The sequence below is a fragment of the Nuphar pumila genome, chromosome 15, assembly GCF_984573655.1.
Source record: "Nuphar pumila chromosome 15, dmNupPumi1.hap1.1, whole genome shotgun sequence".
Taxonomy (NCBI): domain Eukaryota; kingdom Viridiplantae; phylum Streptophyta; class Magnoliopsida; order Nymphaeales; family Nymphaeaceae; genus Nuphar; species Nuphar pumila.
The window spans coordinates 26,038,671-26,058,661 of record NC_143263.1 but is presented as its reverse complement, the minus strand read 5'-3'; the positions used below and the strand labels follow the sequence as shown (position 1 = coordinate 26,058,661).

Sequence of the window (19,991 nt, the reverse complement as noted above, 5' to 3'; positions counted from 1 at the left end):
AATGAATGGTGGGCAGTTTGCAAGGTGAAATCCAAACTATACCCCGAGTATGATCAGTTACAAGAAGATGAGTTAGCTGAAGACAGTGATTACTATCAATCAGATGATGTCTGTGACTTCGCTTATGGTCACGATGTTGCGCATGATATGCATGTCATATCTCCATTGGCTGATGAAACATTCATAGAGGAATGTGATCCAAATGATGTACCAAGTGGATGGGCAAACAATGAAGAAGAAGAAGAAGAAGAAGAAGAAGAAGAAGAAGAAGAAGAAGAAAGTCAAACTAGTGACGAGGAAGAATTCTCAAGCTAGTGAGCAAAATCTTATACTACAAACCTCTATTTAAATGCATTGTAATACTTGATGTGAGTTGTATTGCAATACTTGGTGTGAATGATTAAAAATTTTATTTCAATGTATTGTAATACTTGATACGAATGATTCGAATGCATTGTAATACTTGATGTGAATGATTTCAATTATCTGAATGTATTATAATTTATGCAATTAACGAATGATTTGAATTAGTGCAATACTTGATGTCAATGATTTGAATTATTTGAATGCATTGCAATGCTTGATGTGAATGACTTGAATGCATTGTAATACTTGATGTGAATTATTTGAATGTATTGTATGACATATGTTATTTGTTAGAATATGGTTCATGGAGGTTATAGTGGTCGCTCATCCAGTAGTAGCCAGGCTCAACCTTCATCTTCACGGGCTCCTGTGATAGGTATATCATATAACTAATTAGATGCTTGATTAGTTCAAATGCACATTCTGAGAACTTGGTGTGTATTTTTTTACAGATGATGTTGCGCCTGTACACGACTCACCTACACCAGTTGATCGCACAAGTCAACAGCCAACACAGGAAACAGGGTCTTCTCAGGCTGGCACAAGAAGACTCATTCGAATAGTGTATATCGATAATCGACCGTAAGTATTTTGTTTTCAATTATTGCATATCTTTTAAATATTTTATATTGATATTTACTGTGTAACAATTCATGTGCAGCACGAGGTTTGAGCCACAAGAAGTAGTACGGGAGATTAGGAATTCACTTCTTCAACATCTACCAGGACCAGTTGCTCAATGGAAAGAGTACCCAAAGGAGGTGTTAGACAGATTGTGGTCCTCATTCATGGTATACAGTTGTTCCTCATAGTTAATGTGTTTCATATTTAATTTATTTAAGCAATGTCTACTAACTTTCTGAAAATATTTGTAGGCTTCGAATCGCTTTGCAACTACGGTGGAAGAAAATGATGCAAGGAAGGTGTGGCAGAAGGTGACTGCCAATCGATTTGCAGACATGCTGCACACTATGAAGACTGCAGCAAAAAAAGCATCTGGCGTAGTAGATGATCCATTACTGTGGAAGGGCCATTGTCCTATTACTATCAGGAGAGATTACTGGGATGAAATGTGCGATATGTGGGCGGGAGATGCATTTAAAAATCGCTCTGCGAAGGCTTCACAAAATCGATCGAAGATGCCCGAAGCCCATCTACACACAGGTGGATCTAAGACATTTGGGAGCCACCTAAAGAAAATGGTAACTCATCAATATATAATATTAATTTTATAAGTATTGTTGCAAATTTGTGTACTAAATCTTTTGTCATTTAACTTCGCAGGAAGTAGAAAAAGGAGGCAGTGTACCATATAAGGATGTGTTTGTAGAAACACATAAACGGAAGACCACGAGAGTCTTCGTATCAGAGAAGGCGAGAACGACAACGGTATGTATTAATTCTATTAATAATCATTGCAATATATATGCAAGTCATCATAATGTTATCATTAATTATTAATGAATACTTTAAACATTATTTTGTAGGAGGCATATGAGCAACAAATGGTAGAGCGATATGGCGAAGACGCTACTCAGCATCTATCATTTGATCCTACAGCATGGGTGACTGCAGCAGGTGAACCCAAAAAAGGTCGTGTGTTCGGGTTTGGGAGTAATATGAACACTTCACCAGTTATTGGTTCTTCCAGTTACGGCTCACCAACTTCTTGCGCCGACATAAGCTCCAAGCAGCCGACTATTCTTTCCGGTGATGATGTACGCGAGATCATTAATGAATCACTGAATAACTACTTCCAATACACCGTCGCCCCCTTTCTCCGAAATGAGATCAAGGCCGCTGTTCAGGATAGGGGATCTTCGATTCCAGGTCCCTCTTAGGTATAATCACATATATAGTTTTTTTGACTGTCTTAAAGCACATCTGAGCATGGTAGAATCACATATAGAGTTTTTCTAGATGCCTTAGAACACATATGAACATGCTATAATCACATATTCAATTTTTTTACTGCCTTAGCACACATATGAGCATGATAGAATCACATATATATATATATATATATATATATATATATATATATATATATATATATATATATATATTTAACTTTTTGTCTGTCTTAGAGCACATATGAGCATGATAGAATCACATATAAAGTTTTTTGGATTGCATTAGAACACATAAGCATGCTATAATCACATATTCAGTTTTCTTACTGCCTAAGAACACATATGAGCATATTATAATCACATATTCTGTTTTTTGACTGCCTTAGCACACATATGAACATGCTATAATAACATATAGAGTTTTTTAACTGCCTTAGAACACATATGAACATGTTATATATCATTTATGATAGAATCACATATAAAATTTTTGGCTTTGCCTGCCTTAGAGCACATATGAGCATGCTATATTCACATATTCAATTTTTTTACTGGCTTAGCACACATACGAGCATGATCGAATCACATATATAGTTTTTTGCCTGCCTTAAAGCACATCTGAGCATGGTAGAATCACATATAGAGTTTTTTTATATGCCTTAGAACACATATGAACATGCTATAATCACATATTCAATTTTTTGACTGCCTTAGCACACATATGAGCATGATAGAATCACATATAGAGTTTTTTTATTGCCTTAGATCACACATGAGCACATGATAGAATCACATATAGTGTGTAATTTATTTCATTATATTTTGTTTATCAATACTGACTGTTCTTTTCTTGTGTAGGCTGCTAGCGATAATCAGGGTAGTGGAGCTGAAGGGACAGATAAAGACAATGAACAAGAAGACGCACAAAATCTTGGCGATGATTAGAGGACTGTGTTGAAGAAGTTCTATTTTTTTTATTTTTCCTAATTGTAATTGTTGAATTGTAAATAATTAAACTTCTTAGTTTTAAGGTGGAACGATTAATTATTATAGATACTTGTTATATGAATTTTTTTGTGTGGTTTGTTTTTTATTTACAGGAAATATAAATTGTACAGGAAATATAAATTGTACAGTTCTCGGTAATTAATTTTTAAATAAATTTTTTTTGATTTTTTTTCGTTTTTGCGACGGATTAGCGACGGATGATTCCGTCGCTATTCATATTAATCTAGCGACGACTTAGCGACGGAATTAAATCCGTCGTCACGCCGTGGTCGCCGTTTAGTACCGGCGGATTGGCGACGGAATATAGCGCTCGTTATTCCGTCGCAATTAGCGACGGACTTGGCGACGAAATTATTCCGTCGCCAGTTAGCGTCGAAATATTCGCGACGTAAGCATACTGTCGCCGCGTTGTCGCTAATCCGTCACTAACATGGTTAGCGACGGATTAGCGACGGATTAGCGACGGAATGTGGTCGTCGCTAATCTACTGCTTTGTTGTAGTGTATGCAGTTGTGTACTAAAACATTTTCCTGTATGATTGCATGTTGAAGATGTTAAAGATATCGTTGAATTGGATCCGGGTCATACCTGTAAGGAACCCAGTGCAAGCAGTGAAAGGACTACACGTATGGAAAGCGCCCCAGTCAATCAGGGCTCTATGTATACGGAAAGCTTGTTAAAGATATCGATGAATTGGATCTGGGTCATACCTGTAAGGAACCCAGTCCAAGCAGTGAAGGGACTACACGCAATACACATATATATGGAAAGAACCCCAGTCACTCAGGGCTCTACGTAGATGGAAAGCTTTTCAAGAAGGAAAGAAGATGCAGAAAAAAAGAAGGTTTTCAAAAAACTAGAACTCTCTACATGTGAAGATGTAGAGTTTGAGAAGGTTACTAAAATTCCCCCAAAAAATTCTAATTGTAACAAACAATCTTTCTCTTGTAACCATTATAAATTTAATGGAACCTCTCCCTCAAGGCAGAGGGTGGTGTATGCCCCCCCCCCCTGATGATTCACTGAATCCCACGTCTATGTTTGAGGGTCTGAATGAGCACCACATATACAAGCACATGGGGCTCGTATTCCCGTGTATGTTGACATCACTTAGCATTGGAGTCTGGTGTGGTTGCAAAGACTTCAGTACCCTTTCTTGCTATTCTTCTCATAAAGCGATGGTTTGAGAAAATGACAAAAATGCCCTTCATTCAAAAAAGAAAAAACAAACAGTTCAAAAAAAGGACAAACATGTCCTCCATCCAGAAAGTCGAGGATGATGTTGACTCTTCAAAGTCTTCTTCTTCTTTCTCCGTAAAACACTATAAAATCCTCTCTCTCTCTAGAGAAGAAATCAAGGGAGGCAAAGAGTTCTCCCTGGAGAAGGCCATGAACATCAACCCTCTCACTCTCTCTCCCTTCTCTCTCTACTTCTGTGCACACCCAACAGACGATCCTACATTGCTCCATCAAACACCGACTGACCTGCACACTGACTGTAGCATCGTTCAACTTGATGAGTTGTGGAGCCTGATTCATAGTTTTTACCCTTACAGGAGGGGGTTTGGGGGCTCCTCCCAGCGTGGGTAACATCATTCAACTTGATGAGTTGTGGAGCCTCATTTAGAGTTTTTGCCCTTACAGGAGGGGGGGTCCGGGGGCTCCCCCCGGCGTGGTCAGCGGGTGGGGGTCTAGGGGGGCCGCCCCTGGCGGGGGTCAGCGCCCTTCCGACCAAATTTTTTTGAGGCATTCCAACAGCGATTTGTAGTATTATCGGGCTTTCCTACAGCGATTTGTAGTATTTTTGGGTCTCCAACGAGCCCCACAACGATTTATAGTGTTATCTAGCTTTTCAACAGTGATTTCTAGTGTCTTCCGCAAATCACTATAGCAATTTATAGTATTTTTGGGTCTCCAACGAGCCCCACAACGATTTATAGTGTTGATGGATCTCACTATAGTGATTTATAGTGTCTTCTGCAAATCACTATAGTGATTTATAGTGTTTTTGGGTCTTCAACGAGCCCCACAGCGGTTTATAGTGTTGTTGGATCTCACTATAGCGATTTGTAGTGTCTTTCGCAAATCACTATAGCGATTTGTAGTGTCTTCCACAAATCACTATAGCGATTTATAGTGTTATTCAGTAAGCAAATCGTTGTAAATAGCTACCCGAATTAGGACCAACTTGTCAGGGCTATATCTCCTTAACCGGAAGTCATATTTCAAATTCGTAAAAAATGGTGTCTTTGTTATTGAGTCTAGTTTATTCCTGTAAATTTTCAACGATTTCTATTGTCATTTCATTCCCCATTTTAACTAAAAATCAGTCCCCTATTATTTTGTATTATTTGAGTTGTACAACACCATTCTCGCTTGACATCCACATCTTGATTCTGGCATGCTCCTTGTTGGATTTTCCATTGATTTCTTCCAACCTTGCTTGGAACAAACATATGTCTTTCTCACCATGACACCCTGTGCATTTTTTGACCACGACACCCGGAACCCGTGCTGGAGGAGCCCCCGGAACCCCTTCTTGTAAGGGCAAAAACTCTAAATTAAGCTCCACAACAAATCAAGTTGAACGATGCTACCCACGCTGAGAGGAGCCCCCAAACCCCCCTCCTGTAAGAGCAAAAACTCTGAATCAGGCTCCACAACAAATCAAGTTGAACGATGCTATCCACGCTAGGAGGAGCCCCCAAACCCTCCTCCTATAAGGGCAAAAACTCTAAATCAAGCTCCACAACTCATCAAGTTGAATGATGCTACCCACGCTGGGAGGATCCCTTAGACCCCCCCCCCCCTTCTGTAAGGGTAAAAACTCTGAATCAGACTCCATAGCTCTTCAAGTTGAATGATGCTACCCACGCTGGGAGAAGCCCTCAGATCCCCCTTTCTGTAAGGGTAAAAACTCTGAATCAGACTCCACAACTCTTCAAGTTGAATGATGCTACCCACGCTAGGAGGAGCCCCCAGACCCCTCTCTTGTAAGGGTAAAAACTCTAAATCAGGATCTACAACTCATTTAGTTGAATGATGCTACCCACGCTGGGATGAGCCCCCAAACCCTCCTCCTGTAAGGGTAAAAACTCTGAATCAGACTCTACAACAGTCAATGTGTAGGTCAGTCGGTGCTCTATGGAGCAATGTAGGATCTTCTGTTGGATGTGCGCAGAAGCAGAAAGAGAAGGGAGAGAGAGAGTGAGAGGGTTGATGTTCATGGCCTCCTCTAGGAGAGATTTCTTTCTCGGATAATCCTGCAGTACAGAGACTGGGTCTTAAATAATCATCTTCGGGGCACTTAAGTCTTTACAACCACTCCTTTTCAAGAATCGTCATTTTTTTTGGCACCAATGGAGGAGAGGGTGCTTAAGTCTTTGCAATCGCACCAAACTCCAACGCTAATTAATGTTGACAAACATGGGGATACGAGACACACATGCTTACATACGTGGTGCTCTTTGGGACCCCTCGAACATGAGATGTAGCTAACTCCCCTGTTCGGGGGGGGGGGGAGGGGGGGGGGAGGGGGGGGGGACATATAACCTGCTTCGTCCTCAAGGGGACGTTGGGATAAAAAGAGAGTAACCTGGGTCATGGACATAGGCATCCCCGTCGAACCACGTTAATATTGTGTTTGTGGGTTTCCTTTTCTTCATCAGTTATTAGTTTTTTCATGGTATCAGAGCTAAGGCCTTGGAGCGTGCTCGTTCTTGCTTGTTCGTCTTCAGCAACTCGTATTCGGTGCCATGTGGTGAGTGTTGACTGCATCGTCCCTTGACTCCTCATGTCGTCCCCTCAAATAAGCAACTCTTCTCTCCCATTGTTACCTGCACCACAAGTCTGCAGTACTTCCTGAGTACTAAACTCACCGCAAACAATTATCTTTACAGTTTTATTGAAGGATCAAAACCGAGTCCATCTAGGACCAGGACCACTGTAGATGGTAAAGAATATGAACCAAATCTGGATTTGGTATCCTGGGTTAGGCAAGACCAGCTTCTCTTAAGCTGGATTATCATCCTTGTCCGAGAGTGTTCATGCTCAAGTAATTGGGTTGAAGACCTCCTATGATGTTTGGAACACCCTTGAAGAAACCTATGGTGCCCATTCTCGCTCTCCTATTCTATAGTTGAAAGAGCAACTTACTACCATCAAGAAAGGTTCTCTCACTGTTGATGAGTATTTTCAGAAGGACAAAATGCTTGGGCATCAATTAGAATTGGCCTCTAAACTGGTTAATGAAGAGGATATGATCCTTCACCTTTTGTGTGATCTTCCCTCTACTGTGCTCAGAACTTTGGTCACTACCCGATGGGAACCTGTCACACTAACCGAACTCCATGGATTGTTGCTAGCTCAAGGGTCTCAATTAGGTGATGTTGACTCAAGTTGCCAACTTTACAAAATCAGCAAGGGATTAATACTCAGCCTAGACAGTTCAATAGCAGAAGTTGAGATATCAGGCAGTTTAATCAGAACCGCTCTCGTGGTAGAGGACGTGGACAACAATAGTTCAACAGAACCGATCAGGACAAAAATCGAGTCGTGTGTCTGTTCTGTGAGAAACCAGGCCACACCGCAAAGTCTTGCTTTCAAATAACCTGCAACCTTGCTGCAAATGCCGTCAACAGTGCAAATTCTGCAGCTCAGGCCTATCATGTAACTCCATCTGTTACCAATGATGCCAATTGGTACCCAGATTTTGGTGCGTATGACCTGAAAAAATGGTCAATACATGTTCCGTACGAAGGTTAGGATGTAATCAAGATTGCCAATGGCTCAGGTTTGAAGATTAGGATTATTGGCTCATCAAAGTTTTATGATTTGGGATCTCAATTTTATCTTAATGATATTTTCATATTCATGAAGTTAATCGAAATTTACTTTCCATAAATAAATTTGAAAATGATAATCATGTGATTTTTGAGTTTTGTTGTATAAAGGATCAGGGTAACTGAGAACGAACTCATGCGGGGAAAGAGTAACCAGGGTCTTTACCAGCCAGCTAAGTGTTCCTCTTGGTCAGAAAAATGAAGCCTTGATTGGAGAAAGAACTAGTTTGGGTCAGTGCCTTCAGTAGCTTGGTCACCCCGCATTTTGAATAGTGAAGCAAGTAGTAAATGATTTTGGTTTACCTTTCTTTCATAAGCTTGAAAACAATATATATGATGCTTGTTAGCAAGGGAAGAGTCACTCCTTGCATTTTGGTTTGCCACATCATAAATTTTCGGTCATCTTGATCTTATATATTATAATATGTGGGCCCCAGTCCTATTATTATTTTTGATTGATGGAAGCCTACTTTTCACCAATTTAAGGAAAGTGTTGAAAATATATTTGACAAAAATAAGTTTTTTCAAACTGATGATTGAGGTGAATATCAGGCTCTAGATTCCTACATGTGCACTTATGGTATTGGTCATAGAGTGTCATGTTTACACACTCATGAACAATACGGTGTTGAATGCAAGCATCATCATGTTATTGACGTTGGTTTGTTCCTTATAAACCAAGCTAAAGTGTCAGCAAAATATTGGACTTGTGCCTTCAGTTCAACAATGTTTTTGACAAACAAGTTTCTCCTATTTGTGGGAAGAAGTCCCCTTATGAGGTGTTGCTTAGAAGAGAGCCTGACTACAACCTTCTCCGAGTTTTTGGGTGTGCTCCTTATCCCTGCCTTAGTCCTTACCGCAGCCACAAACTAGATTTCAAGTCTTAGTTTCATATATTTATTGGGTATAGGTCCATCATCAAGAGTATTAATGCCTAAATTTAGAGACCAATAAAGTGCTTGTGTCCAGGAACGTGGTCTTTGATGAGACCAAGTTTTTGTTATGTGATCATGAGTCTAATCCCACTAGTGGGAAGCCTGCTCTTAACCCAATGTTTCATGAGGTTTTACTTATTCTAGTTGTTCAAAGTCTCATTTCATCCTAGTCTCATCTTACTCATGTTCTAGAAATTGATAGTTCTTATGAAAGAAGTTCAGCTTGAACCGAATTCCTCTGAAGAAGCCACCTTGAATAGGGGTCTACCCCTGTGTCCTCTCAACCTAGTGTAGATCCTGGTCTTCATCTTTCCCTCATCCCAGATGTGCCTCCTCTCCGTACTCACTCCATGGTCATCAGGTCACAAGATGGCACCTGTATCCCTAAACTCTATCTTAACATGTTATATCCTTTGCCTCAAGTCTTTGTTGCTCAATTTCTTGAAGACCATGAACCTCATAGTTTTGTTCATGCTCATTAGATAGAGGTCATGCAGAAAGAAATGGATGCATGTAAATTCAATAAAACATGGTATCTTGTATCATCATTTGCAACACATGTTATTGGTTGTAAGTGGATTTTCAAAATTAAAAGAAAAGTTGATGGCACTTTAGAAAGGTACAAAGCTCATCTTATGACTAAGAGTTATACTCAGAAAAAAGGAATTGACTATTTTAAGACATTTAGTCCTATGCTAAAACCAACAACAGTTCATACAATGCTCTCTATAGCAGTTAGCTACAAGTGATTGATAAGGCAACTCTACGTGAATAATGCATTTTTGAATGAAAATTTCAATAAAGTTGTTTATATGGCTCAACCTCCTCTTGGATTTCAAGATCCAAATTACCTTGATCATGTTTGTAGGCTGCATAAAGCTCTTTATGGGCCTTAAACAAGCTTTGCGATCTTGATACTAATACCTGAGTCAAACCCTTACTAATATGGGGTTTGTCAGTTCAAGAAAGCGCACACCACTATTTGTTCTCCAAAAAGAAGGAACAATATTATATGTTCTTATATATGTTGATGATATCCTGGTGATTGGAAACTCATCTACTATAATTCAAAATCTTATTGAATGCCTAAACAGGGAATTTGCTCTAAATGATTTAGGTGAATTGGATTATTTTCTGGGTGTTGAAAGGTTAAAGAAGGGTTTATGTTGTCTCATAAGAAGTATGCCCTTAGTCTTCTAGAAATAGAAAACTTGTCTGGGTCAAAACCTATGGCAATGCCCTTGCCGTCCTCCAACATTTTGTCTCTTAATTCAAGAGGTCGTTTCTCCAATCCTACAGAGTATCACAACATTGTGGGAGCTCTATAATATCTCACAATGACTTGTCCAAATCTCTCATTTACAGTAAAAAGGTTTGTCAATTTATGCCGTCTCCCATAGTTGATCATTGAACAGTTAAATGAATCTTGCGGTACATGAAGCATATTGTTCATTTTGGACTGTTGATACAACTCGTCTCTCAGTTTCATTTAGAAGCCTTATTAGATGCAGACTAGACAGGTTGCCCCAATGACCGTAAATCCACCGGTGGGTATGATATTTATCTGGATCCAAATATTCTGTCTTGAAGCTCAAAGAAACATACTATAGTTGCTCATTCCAGCATCAAAGTAGAATATCGTGTAGTAGCAAATGCTGCTATAGAACCTCTCTGGATTCATTTTCTTCTAAAGGAACCCGAAGTTAAGCACAATGTTCCCCCAACGTTGTGGTGTGATAATGTCAATGCCACCTATATGGCTGCACACCCGGTCTTACATCAGTGTGTTCATTTTGTCCGAGATCATATAGCCAAGAATCAACTTGTAGTGAAACATTTGTCCTCCCTAGATCAATGTGACTACACTTTTACAAAAGCTCTATCGGCTCAACGTTTTACTGAATTGAGGTCCAAACTCACTGTTGTTCCGGGCACGTTGAGTTTGAGGGGAAATGTTAAAGATATCAATGAATTGGATTCAGATCATACCTGTAAGGAACCCAGTCCAAGCAGTGAAAGGACCACATGCACTATACGTATGGAAAGAGCCCTAGTCACTCAGGGCTCTACATATATGTAGAGGCGTAGCTAGGATTCATGTGAGGGGGGGGGGGGGGGGGGCAAACAGGGGTGTAGTAAAAAAAAATTTGGTGTGATAGTCTGGGGTTCGGGGGCAGCGCCCCTGAAATTTTTTTTTTGAGATAAAATAAAAAATGGCTACAATTATTAATAAAAATCTATTTCATATGGACAAATCAAACTATTTGCTGCAGTCAGGGCTGGGCTACAAAAATGGATACAAATCTATTTCATATGGAATCAGGGTTGGGCTAGGACTGGGCTTTTAAAATTTATTTTTATTTTTTTTAACTGGTCCGGGAGGCAGGACTGGGCTACAGCCCAGTTTTGCCACCCTCCCCCCCCCAGCTCCGCCTATGCGTATATGGAAAGCTTTCTCACAAGGAAAGAAGATGCAGAAAGGAAGAAGGTTTCCAGAAAACTAGAACTCTCTACATGCGAAGATGTAAAGTTTGAGAAGGTTACAAAAATTCCCAAACACGATTCTAATTATAACAAACAACCAGTGGTGGAGCCAGAAGTTTTTCCTGACTTCGGGTCTCGAAGACAATGCTATGGTCTTGAAGGACGATCCATTTATTCGGACCAGTGGCAGAGCCAAAAAAATTTCGCTAGAGGAGCAGTCATTCGTGGAGAGATAAAACTTAAATAAGCCTTTGAATTAAAATAACAATTGTTACAAACACAAACAACTAAATTTATGAACATAATAAGATAAAACCTTAAATTGTACTTTTAAACTAAAATAAAAATTGTTCACTTAAGAAATACAAACAACTAAATTCATGAAAATTTTACAATTGGCATCTTCTATTTTTCATATTTTGAAAGCAATTCATAATTGCATCATCACTGATGGTATCAAATGTCTCCTTCTCTATGTAAGTAACCAAAGCATCATTGATCCATTCATTTCCCATTCTATTACGTTGACGACTTTTGATATTGTTCATAGCTGAAAATGCTCTTTCAACACTTGTTGTTGCAATTGGCAAAGTTAATGCCAACTTAATCAATAGATACACATGAGAAAATACAATATGCTTTTGAGTTGCTACCATCATCTCTGCAAGCTCTGCTAAAGATTTTAAATTTGAAAACCGATCACTGTTTCACATGTTTGCAATATATATATCCAATTGATTTTTCAGTCTAATTATGTTTACTTTAGAAAAGTTCTTAGGGTAAAGCTCAGCAAGACGAATCAACTTATCTTTATCAAAAGCAGAAAAAGAATTCTTTGGACTCAAGCATGCCATTGAAAGGAGGAGCTCTGTATTTGCTTCAGTGAAACGATCATTCAACTCTTGAAGTTGCAAATCAATAATAACATAAAACACATCAATATGATAATGATGCAATGTGGTGATCTTTTCAACCTTACGTCTTGGTCGTCCTTGAGGTGTATATGAGTCCCCTAGATCAGGAATCAGAATATCAAATTTCTTACAAAATATGAACACTTTGTTTATGAGAGAGTCCCATCCATTGTCTCTCAGACCTTGAAGGCACTGTTTTGATATAGTAACTAAACTCATAGCATTCACAATGTCTTGATCTTTTCGCTGAAGTGCTTGTGAAAGATCGTCAGTTATTCCCAAAACTTTACACATCAAATATAAGCAAAACACAAATTCAAAATCTTGCAACTGATGATATAAAATAATTGCATCTGAACTTTTTCCTGAATATGTATCTTCTGCAATGAAATCTAACACTTGAATAACATAAGAATACATACTGAGTAAATTAACCAAAGCATCGTAATGATAACCCCGTCGAGTATCACCAGGTCATTTGGAACTTATTTCTTGATTTAATCCTCGTCCTGTTTCAAGTTCACCCAATGCAAGTGCTTCAACAATTCGCATAAATTCTGCTTCTCGAATAAGCTCAGATCTCTTGCATGAAGTGGAGAAAAAAGTTGACAACCTGCCTAATATATTGAAAAACACATCAAGCAATGAATTTTTTTAGCAACACCAACTAATGCCAATTGAAGTTGATGTGCAAAACAATGAATATAATATGTAGATGCATTTTCATGTAATATAAGACTTTTCAATCCATTAAACTCCCCTCTCATATTACTTTCTCCATCATAACCCTGTCCACGCAAACTTGATATGCTTAATTTATTCTTACAGAATGCTTCTTCAACTGCTTGTTTGAGTGACAGAGAACTTGTTTCAAGAACATGCACAAGAGTAAGAAATCGCTCAACCACTCGACCTCTTTTATTAACAAACCGTAAAACAATAGTCATTTTTTCTTTAGTTGATACATCACGAGAATCATCAAGTAAAATAGAAAAAGCCTTTGTGGTTTGTATAGAAGCAGCCTTGACAATAGCCTTTTGTATATCAGAAGATATCAATTTGTTATTTTTTGGAGCACTTTTCAATACAACTTTATTTATGTCATCATTGATCTTTGCAAATATCTTCAACAACTAAATAAAATTTCCTCTATTAAGAGATTCTTCAGCTTCATCATGCCCTCGAAATGTCAATCCTTGACTTAACAAGTATCTGATTGCATTAACAGTTGCCCAAAGGCGAAGTCTATATTCATCTTTTTGTCGAACACTTTGTTGATAAAGTATAGAATCAATATGTTGTTTTTGTTGCATCAAATTTTGACACTTCATTCGTGCTGAATCGTGAAAACTGCCAGAGCTTCCAACATGTTTATCAAACATCTTCTTGTCTTTCCAGTTATCAAATCATTCAGATACGAATGTCTCTACACTAATCTTCTCTGTGCTTTTTTGCCTAAAAAGATAACACTGCAAACAATATGTTTTATGCTTACTTGTACTATACTCCAACCAATCCTTATACTCATCATACCAAGTTGGAATGAACCTTCATTTTTGATGGTTTAGTTGAAACATACAATCTCGAGGTTGACAAGGACCTCAGATCATATATGCTCTACGAATATTATCTTGGATATTAGGATAATAACTAGAAATAGAATGACAAAGTGCAGGGTCTGCAGGTAACTCTGGTTCATCATTTTCTGTTTTGCATATTTTCTGACTTGGTTCTCCTTCTCGAGTTACAAAAGATTTATCAAAGATTGACCTTTTCGTTATAAACTTATTCATTCCTATGCAACGAAAAAAATATGACAATGTTATATAAGCCAAATCTCATTGCAAAAAAAGATCGAGTAAAATGAAATGACAACAAGAACAAGGCAGGGGGTGAAGCCCCCTATTGGTAATCAGAGGAGGCAGTGGAAGCAAAGTCCAGTGTCAGTCTAAAAAATCAAGTTCTTGATGAATGATAATTCATTTAGCCAACTCATAACACATGAAATCGGCCATTGAAATCAAGATAAATAGGTTTAACCTTCTTTCATAACAAGCTGTCAGAATGCCTACAGCCTATGTCACATGGATACGACTGCAGATACAGGAATACAACCATTTTTATGAAGTTTCCAGTATGACTTGTATATAAAGGGATATGGATGACTTTTCTTGAAAGTTTAGGATAGCGTCCTACAAGTTTCTATAAATTTACCATACACAATCTAAATCACTTAAACATTTATATACTATCAGACTTTCCGTACTAACCAAAGTCCTTGTCAGAAAACAACCTTTGTAGTATGAGATACCTACAGATAAGCACCATACTCCCACCTCTATACCTCATAAAAACAGTTCACCTATATGCCCCTTCACCATTTGCAGAGACACACTCCGTGAAGTCATAGTATAAGGAAGCCTTTAGTAAAGAAATAAGGGTCAAGATTACAGAAAGAGAGAGAGAGCTGAAAGAAGAATTTAAACAATAAAGTTCATTAATCACTCAACCAGAAAGAAACAAGAGAAGCTTCATAAGTAGTAACAAACATAATTAACATAAAACATGGCTAAAATTTCAAAAACATTATTCTGTATCAATCGACCAAGTTGGCCCAAGTCAATGTCACTCAAGCTCACTTACCTGATACAGCAGGCTGACAAAGCTCATCTAATCATAAATGAGTTTTAAGGGTTGTGCTATTGTTGCAAAATGGGCTCATTCATCACAATCCTATTTAGAAAATGGACCATGCATTTCATACCACCTCAACTTAAACAAAGATCTTCATTACAAAGAAACATACAACAGAACGTGAAACATTACTAGTTAAATCAAATCATACATGGCACAGAATGTGAAATATTACTAGTTGAAGAGTCAAATAGCAAAAGATAGTTAAGAAACACACTCAAAACCTAGACAATGTCTAATATAGCAGAAATATCGAGTGTTTGAATCCAGGCCATGTAGATGGACTAGAATTGGACACCAAAAGAAGCTAGAAAAATATATCGCCCCAAACAAGTCCAAGCTACAAGATTAAATACTAAAAACTTGTGTCTAATTTGAAATACCTTCCTGAGTAAAGACATGCATCTAACTAGAAGAATTAAAAATACCTTTTACATTGTGCATTAGAAAAATTGACAATTTTGTTCCTTCCATGAAAATTAAATAGCTCTTTAACATGATATATCAATCTCACATAAATCAAATTTAAGGAATATACCAACTTTTCACGAATAGCTCACTTAAACGGTCAAAAACATTAGCATCCCTATCCATCACATAGCTCCACAAAGACTCATTAAATAATAACTTGAAATAGTTTTTTCTTCTTTTTTCTGAAGTAAATACACCAAACAAGATTTTTCATGTTCCCCAGTTCGGATTAGAAGTAAAAAAAAACTATAAACCCATTCTCTTGATGAGGAACCGCCGGAGATCTCACCTCCCAGTAAGAGACACCCTTGCTGATGCTTTGCGGTTTCTGAGAAACCAAAGGCTTCGGTTTCTCAGAAACCGCAAACAGGGTTATCGTGTCTGCCGATCGACAAGAAAAGCAAGAGAGAGGGGGTAGGGACTAGGGAGGTTACCTGAGACAGTGCGACAGCCGGCTGCTAGCGATGGTCGCCGGAGATTGGCGAAGGTCCTACTGATTGCGACACCGGTGCCTCACATCGCCGGAGATTGCAGCAAAGAAGGAGAAGCTCGGAGGGAGGCACCGCCACTGCGGGTTCACCGAAGGGAGGCCGGCAGCCCGACGGCACTGCAGAGCACAGGGGTTGTCGCCTTGCCTGTGACAGAAGGGGAACGCCGGAACGGAGGGGCAGAGCTTTAGAAAACTGGCGAGGGTTTTACCCCTCACCCCTTTTGGCAGGTTCTCGACTCATCAAGAGCCCGGGTCCCGGTCGACTCGGTTTCATGAGTCCCAATTCGACTCGATTTCCCGAGTCATGAGTCGACTCGGTTTCAAAGTTTAGGGTGGGCGGCCGCCCACCCTTGGCTCCGCCACTGCAAACAACATATCTCTTGTAACCATTATAAAGGGGACGTTGAGAGAGTAACTTGGGTCGTGGACGTAGGCATCCCTGCCGAACGTTAAGATCGGTTTTCCATCATCAGTTATTAGTTTTTTGAGAAGAATGATCCAAGCAGAAAGTGTTCCAGCTGGATGGGCCCCCAACTTAATCACCTCGGGTTCTTTACTCTTAACTAACAACACTAGAAGGCTGAGAGTAAAGAAATGTTTATAAAAAAAGCGATAATCATTTTATTGTTGAATGGATAAAGATATATGTAGACTCTCTCTCTCTCACACACAGAAATCATAGGTGTGTTATTTGTAATATTATTTCAACAATATCTAAAGATAAAGTTTGTCATCAGATTTTTTGACAGTGACCCAACAGGTTGAAAAGATACTGAGTTGGTCCAATAACTTATTTCTACTTTTCGAAAGGTCAATAGTTATGTGATATCTCCATAAAAGTGAAAATAGATATTCCAGGCTTAAGGAGAACTTACCTATTGAATAGGAAGACATATAGCTAGCAGCTTGGCATAAATAATTCAAAGCTATCCACGTTCTAGCAACTTTCAACTGTCAATGATGTTCTTAATTGACATCTAATAAAAATGCACATCGTTGGATCTTAGTCGTAGAAAATTTATTTTAGTTAACAAAAGCATTCTCTTTCCTTCAAAAAAACAACAAAAGCATTCTCTAGCAATTATAAAAAATAAAATTTTATAAGAAAATCGTCATTCAGTTACTTTGTTCATTTACTACAAATAGGAGTCAAGTATAATCATTATCATCTCAATCCAAGTCTCATCTCCATGGGGCCATGCTAGCTGTAAGAGATAGTGCTTCCATTTACTTCTGAGGCTGAAATCATAAGTTGATGAATATTCCTTCAAGCAATCTCTAAATGCCATCCTTTTAAATCATTAGTCTACTATTATATTTTGAATAATAAATTAAAGAGTACAATAATATATTATAATAACATATTTCTTTAAGAAAAAGTCATCTTCTTTTGTTTCTTAAATCAAGGTGTACAAGACCACCATGATCCAAACCAAAGGTTATAGGCACGAACCCTCTTTCCCTACACTCATATACTAACTGGCAAACATAGAATGTGATAAAGATGAAATAATGGATGCAATAATGTGTACTATCTTACTGATTGTGATTAATGAGCCAAAGAAAAATTTCTCATCTACCAAGATGAGTAGTTGAATGCGAAGGCCTACCTAAAATTTAATTGGGAAACATGTTCATACAATTCAATGTGTTGCTCTCTCTCTATATATATTTATATATACATTAAAATGACTAAAATATTCTTAAAAAGTTATATTTTTGAAAAATACATAGTTTTTTAGGTCAAAAAAGTAAATTTGATGGATTCATAAAGTTACTTTTTTGAAAAAGGCGTTTAATTTTTCAAAGAACAAGATAAAAAATAACCATACATTTTTCATAAGGTTCAATCTATCTCATGTTAAACACAATTATATATAGATATATATGTGTGTGTTTGTCTCTTGGCCTTAGCCTTAAGGTGACAACAAACACATGGGCCAGCTTATCTATACCAGAGAGCACACTTTTTTACGCTCATGATAGAAAGATATCCTCTTGGGCCCAGCCCTCATCAAGAACCTCATTTTCTGCTACTACCTCCACCATACAACCCTACCACCAATGAAGGTCCATGGCTTCAACTAGTTCCGTCTCCTGATATCTTCTGATAGTTAATTTTCATTCTCCTTTTATAATGGAATAAGAAAAAATAGAATAGAAAGAGATTAAGTCCTCTCATTTTCATTCCCTTTGCTTCTTCGCCACTTCCATTTTTAGAATGGGGGGGGGGGGGGGGAGAAGGATACGCCTACTTACAGCAGAAAAGGTCGTCACTTTGGGGAAGTTTTTTACGAAAGATAAGGCGTTGATCATATTGAAGTTGCTCAGAGGCTATGTGAAGAACAAAATCGAATGGTGTACTGGGTTTAGTGCATTATAGTTATTTTACATGACATTTAACTGTGGTTCACGTTTTACCATGGTTAGTTTGACACTGTTTTAACAGGATAATTATGAACTCAGTGGAAAAGGCGGAAACTAATTTGCAAATGGCTAAAAAAGCAGGGACTATTTTGCATATATATATATATATATATATATATATATATATATATATATATATATATATATATATATAGAGAGAGAGAGAGAGAGAGAGAGAGAGAGAGAGAGAGAGAGAGTAGTAGTGTCTATTAGGGGTGGCAATCGGGTCGGGTTGGCGGGTCGGGTTGGCGTGTCAGCATACCTCAACCCGAACCCGACCCGTTTATTAAACGGGTCAGCTGTGGCAAACACGAACCCGACCCGTTTAATAAACGGGTAACCCGACACGACCCGCCAACCCATTTAATAAATGGGTTGGGTCCGGTAAACGGGTTTTCAGGTTCTCGGATCAGGTTGGCGGGTTGGGTTGACGGGTTGACGGATCGGGTTGGCAGGTAGTCAGGTTGGCGGGTTGGCAGACGGGTTGGCGGGTTGACCCACCTCCCTAACCCGTTTATTAAACGGGTCAGCCGGGTTGGCATACCCCCAACCCGAACCCGACCTGTTTAATAAACGGGTTACGCGGGTCGACCTGTTTATTAAACGGGTTGGCTTAAGCCCAACCCGAACCCGCCTAAGAGGCGGGTTGGCAGGTCGTGTCAGAAATTGCCACCCCTAGTGTCTATGTGCATGATCAGAACGAGCTTGTGCTGACGCTCATCGTCATTATTTTTTGCATAATAGCGGCGACAAAAGGTCCTAAAGGTATGGGATTGAACACTTTTATGTATTTTTATTAGGCAAAAAAAATTGATGCCTTTATAGCCATTTATTTTTGGATCACCAAAAAAACCTGTATACAGGTCAAATTCCGAAGATCCAAATTTCGATTCCCACTAAACAAAACCTATAGATGACATCTATGGTGTTAAATATGAGAAAAAAAATACTAAAAATGGTGATATTTGAAAGGGCCTAATGAGATCTAACGAAAAAAAAGAGAACTAAGGAGTGCATTACTCATATCTCATATATATATATATACTTTTCTGGCATACCACCAGTCTATCGCGAGCGAACAAAGTGCTTTTGGGTTATTTTTCATAAATTTGACCCTGCAGATGTATGCAACATGGTCAATTTGCTGGAAAACGAAAATTGCATAATGTTTTTTTTATAAAACACATGATTTTTTAAGCATTGAATATTTATGAAAATCTTAGACTTGATTTTCTGAACGGTAGTCCATTTTCTATAAAATCAAGCTTGCAAAACTTGTATGGTCAGATTTAAGAAAAAACATGAAAAAAACCTTCAAAATCTTGATAGGCAGGTTACAAAAGTGGTAGGCATATATATATATATATATATATATATATATAGGTGCATGATCACTTTTGACCATGACCAAAACAAACTCACAGGGAGAGTCCATCATGCGCGTGATGGACACTCCACGTTTGTTTCCACCGAATAAGAGCTTTAGCGGCAACAAAAGTCATCGCTAA

General features: G+C 38.4%; 1 long non-coding RNA gene across 1 annotated transcript; it reads left to right on the top strand.

Annotated features, from left to right (window-relative positions):
• The first annotated feature begins 1,971 nt into the window (after positions 1-1,971).
• Positions 1,972-3,381, top strand: LOC149814881 (uncharacterized). Its single transcript, XR_016428071.1, has 2 exons — positions 1,972-2,207; positions 3,078-3,381. It is a non-coding gene; the product is annotated as an uncharacterized LOC149814881 (long non-coding RNA).
• The last annotated feature ends 16,610 nt before the right edge of the window (positions 3,382-19,991 follow it).